General features: G+C 37.4%; 1 long non-coding RNA gene across 1 annotated transcript; it reads right to left on the bottom strand.

Moving 5' to 3' along the window:
* Positions 1–776: 776 nt before the first annotated feature.
* On the bottom strand, positions 777–4690 carry LOC138108942 (uncharacterized). Its single transcript, XR_011150145.1, has 3 exons — positions 4595–4690; positions 2123–2188; positions 777–1581 (listed from the first exon to the last, which is right to left on the bottom strand). It is a non-coding gene; the product is annotated as an uncharacterized lncRNA (long non-coding RNA).
* Between the last annotated feature and the right edge of the window lie 215 nt (positions 4691–4905).

Here is a 4905-nt window from a genome sequence, read left to right as displayed (position 1 = left end):
CTGGGTATTGCTTTGTTTAAAGCTTCCTCTGAAGCATTTTGTTCTCATCTCAGTGCAGACAGACTCCAGTCGCATGGGTCTGTGGAACAACTAACCACCACTTACCTCTGCTACCTCCCCTGCTCTTCAGACACATTCCTCCTCAGAGCCTGTGCTCCTGTGCTTCAATGTGCAGCCTAGCCCACAAAGATTAATTTACTTTAGCATTGCTAAATGACTAAAATGTTATAGATTTTTCCCAATGCTTTACTTTATAAAGTAGGGAAAACAAATATTTCTGATTTGATTTGGCTGCAAGACCTACAGTTTCCTGTGCTCAGTTGTTAACTAGGGTTGTACCTATCTATTGAGTATTGTGTTTGGAGATAATGAGGGGATGCTTTGTGATATTTTTTCATTGCTGTCACCCATCACGATTGCTTAAATCTAATTGCAAAGTAAATGAATTGGTGCAGTCCCTATGCCATTACTCAGGCAGAGGGTGACTGCTAGCCTATGTGCAGGCTTTGCAACCTCCAGATGCTGAAACCAAATAAGAAGGAAGACTTAAGCTTCAGTCATTATAACCCTGAATTAAGTCTTTCAATTTCTTCTTTTATAATCTGAGTTTCATTTCTAGGCCTGTATGACCCACTTATTTCAGACCACACTTACTCAATACCTAGGTCCCATAATGAGTGAATTTATTATGGCAATTAATTATTAATAAATACACACTTAGGACAGGGATGCATTCTAACAAAAATAAAGAGACTACATGGAAACTGTGCCTTGAAACATATAATCAGGTAATTTAAAATTTTATTTTAAGATTGCCCAGAATTAGTTTTTAGTATAGAAAATCATTCCTGTAAGCTAAGCTTAGCAGCTTAAACATATTTTACCTAGAGTGTGAAAATAAAAGAAAAATTATATACCTCAAGAGTGAGCAACCTTGGAAACAAAATGAAGAATATAAGTGGTAGTTCTCTGTCATTAGATCTCCTTAAGAACCATTAGAGAAATGTCTTTTTGGGAACACATTGTATGTTCTGTCACATCTCCTCCGATTACAATTACTTGTGTTAATATTTCTGTGTATGATATATATATATTTCATTGCTCATCATTCAAAAAAGGTTATTATAAGCATGAGTGATTACACTTTGTATTTCAGTATAAGAAAACTTAAGTTAAAGTCTTCTAGAAGCTTTAGCACAGTCCTTCTGATTCACAAGGTCCCTATGAAACTACTTTAATAGATAGATGAAATTGGAAATGTGTCTTGTATGCCTATCTTGTTAAGTTGCTATGAGCTGCTTTAGTCTTGCCTGTCCCAGAAGCTAATTTTCACTTCTAATTCCAGGAAAAGATCTGACATACAGTAACAATTACGTGGATGTAAACATCAAAGCAAAAATTTCTACAAATACAGCCAAGAAAACTTCATCCAGAAAAAATGTCAGTGTTAGTGCTTGCTAGTTAACAGTCTCCTAAGAGATCCAAAAGCTCCTTCCTCCTGCCTCAGCTAACCCTGTAAGTGGAGGTGTGAGGGATCAGAGCAGCTTCAGGGATCAGCTGATAACACCTGCTGCCAGCCAGCTAAAAATGATGAATGAGAACACAAGAAAAAGCAATAATTAATCTTTTCTGTATACTGAATTTTGGAGATGAGCTATCATTAGATGTACAAAACTGGCCCAACCAATACTTCAAATTCTGCCACTAATAACAAAAAGAGCTTATGAAGAGGGTGCTCAGTTCATCATGGTTTACCAGAGCCCATTTGGTAACAGTTGAATAATGCATGCAAGCTTGGAAAGCTCCAGAAAGTCTCAGTCAAAGTTCATTCTAGGTCTCAAACTTTGAGGAGGAATGTTAAAACCCTGCATCCACCTGAGTGAATTGCTCATCATCTATGCACAATACATGGTTCACTGACTGACTTATCATTCTGAGAAGGAAATCCATTTGTAGGCTGTAAATTACTAAGCTGAAACTTCCATGCTAGTAGCTTTCAATGCACTTTGTTTCAGGAATGCTGACAAAAAAATCCAGGGTGATGCATCTTCTTTTACTGTAAAATATGTGTTACAATTTAGAAATATTGATGGAAAGTGAAAATCAATTTCTTCTGTCATACCTTTGAGCAGAGGCCATTTGAAAGGTGATATGCTGCAGTTCCAATCTCTCTTCCATTTTGCAGCACCTTTGGAAAAAAACCAAGTAGGTAAAACAAAATGGTCAAAGGGAAAAGAAGAAGAAGAAAAAAAACCAAGAACAGAAATTTTAAAGTACATGCTTATGGTGTCACTATACACTTCTCCAGCAAGAAGTCTGGCATATTCTTTTCATTTTGTGCCAGATCCATCATCCACTTAAATGAAGATACAGGCTATTACTTGCTTCAGTAGGAGTTGGAACAAACCTCTGAATTGCAATTGTCAGGGTCTTTCTTGCTTTGTGGTATCAAATAACAGCAGGTATTAAAGAGATTCAGCACTTTGAAGGCATTTTTACAGCATTCAGATAGAAATAAATTACTGAACGCTCATTGAATAGTGCAATATTGCCCTATAATTGCATGTTCCGATAAACATACATTTCATGACAGAACATTTGAAGATCTTTAGGAGTACTTGGAATTTAATCCCAAAGAATTCACAAAAATATACAGAACTGTATTGTGGCTAGAAAGATGTAAAAAGGGCGCAATATCAATGGATGAACAAATAGTAAATTCTAGTCCTATTTTATGCATTTTAAGAAACATCAAATTTTGGGAAAACAAATTTTTTCATTGCCTATTTTTAACTGGGTTAAATTCAACAGTCTGTTTCCTTTGGATGTATTTTAGTTTGGTTGCTTTCAGAAGATGCAAAATGCTTCATCAATGTTTTTAACATGGAACATTTCAACTTTCCATTTTAAAGTTGAAAAAAAATCCCCAAATAATAGAGATGGAGTAGAAGAGGTTGAAACACATAAATGCATTTTCTGCCTTTGATCATTTTCCAGCTTTACAGGAAGCCATCAAAAATAAAGTAAGTGAAACCAATTTCCCTTCCTTGTTTTTATCTATTTATTTTCATCCCACAAACTAAAGCTGCCTTTATTATCTCCTTTAAAGTTTTACTTATGTACAGTAAGAAAATACCGTGTTTAATTCAGAAATTTTAAAAAAGAAAATACCAAAATATGTCAGAGTTGCAGCTGCACTTGCTGTCCATCTCCTCAGTGATTCATATCGGTCATGTGCAAAAGCAAGTGGCCGTTACCTTTTACTATTTGGGACTGAAATGTCCCAGTATTTCCTCTACAAAACATTGGGGAAAATGCCAGAAAGCCCACTAGGACTCCCCATATTACACTCACTGCTAGTCTGTCTTCTCTAATCATCACCACAGCGTCTCTGCATACTGATTTAGATGTCTTAACTCAGCCACATCTCTTCTCAGAGGTATATATGTATCTTTTTTTATAGTTTATATCCCCAAAATACAGATTTTTATTTGATATTTGTTTGTCTTCAGGCAGCAGCAAGCACAGCTGGACTCCCACACTGATCTACAGATTCCAGATACATTTAAACAAGGCAGTATTTACAGAGGAAGGGGGAAAGACATGAAGATTTTCTCATTTTTGTTCACCTGAACATGTGTAAGCATGAGTGTAAACTGTTATATAAGATCTCACAGCTGAAGTTTTCAGTTTAGAGATCAGTAGCTACAATCTCATGTTTTATTAGCTTTCATTCTGTTTGCAGCCTTTTCTTGTCACCCCTTACACTCCTCTCCCATAATTGCTGTCTAATATCCAGAAGGGTTTTTTTATGTAACTCTTATATATATATATCCACTGCCTCTCTTACATGTATCTTCCTTCATAAGGTAAAATACTCTAAGCCTCAGATCCCAAAATGTATCTTAACTTTTCTGTATTGTGTAAAAATCACATGAAGGATAAGATCACTGGAACTCTGCTTCTTCCAGTCAAAGAAACATGAAAATAAATGCAATGAAATGGCTCTTTCAAAAAATCTTTTTGAAGACTTACAGGGAACACATTAATAAATACCACAGATTCAAGGAAACAGGTTGCTTACAGCACTGTCCCTCCAGGCTTTGGCTCCCCAGGCTACTTCTCATTCCAAGGTCACAGGAGCATACAACAAATCCCATGTAAAGGGCTTCCATGGAGGAGAGAGACTGTGTGTGTGTGTTTGGGGGTGGTATCTTGGTTTGAAAGACAGGTGTCTGCCTAAGGAAGGCAGGAGCCTCCCTTGGAATGGAAGATACAACCCCCCCTTCCCTCCAAATTATTATAATTTTGAAATCAAGGGGCTTTCAGGCAAAGATATGGGAAACAGGAATAACAGTTCTTTACTAATATATGTGTGTATATACATATATATATATATATAAATAAAACAAGGCAGGGAAAATAACTGATTTAAACTGACAGAGTCAGATACGACCTGACCCTGTTAGTCAGGGTAACAGTCCGATAAGGTGGTGGCTGTAGTCCTCCTGAAGTGAACAGATGTGGTTCTGCTGAAGTGATCCTGTGTAGAAAGATCTGGTCTTCCTCAGAAGGTCCAGTGGTAGGTATGTACCTCTTGTCCTCTGGAAAATCCGGTGGGAAAAGGCTGCCTGTGGTCTTCAAAAGTTTATATCCAGGATGGGATGCTTGGTTTCTCCCTCTGGGTGGAGCATCCCACAATGGAATGATGAGTCATGAGCTAAGGCACTGATGGGCCATTAACAGGACATAGTCTTGAGGGAGGAGGCAGGGAGCACTGCCCCACCTGGTTTTAACAGCTCATGACGATGGTGATAGAATACATGCTTGTGGGCACATCTTACATTGTAACCTAGGGCAGGTGGGGAGGATGAAGATGGAATGGTAGAAAGAACTGTTTTCCCA

The sequence above is a fragment of the Aphelocoma coerulescens genome, chromosome 4 (genome assembly GCF_041296385.1).
Source record: "Aphelocoma coerulescens isolate FSJ_1873_10779 chromosome 4, UR_Acoe_1.0, whole genome shotgun sequence".
Taxonomy (NCBI): Eukaryota; Metazoa; Chordata; class Aves; order Passeriformes; family Corvidae; genus Aphelocoma; species Aphelocoma coerulescens.
The sequence above is the reverse complement of the archived record's forward strand: the minus strand, read 5'-3'. Positions and strand labels throughout refer to the sequence as shown.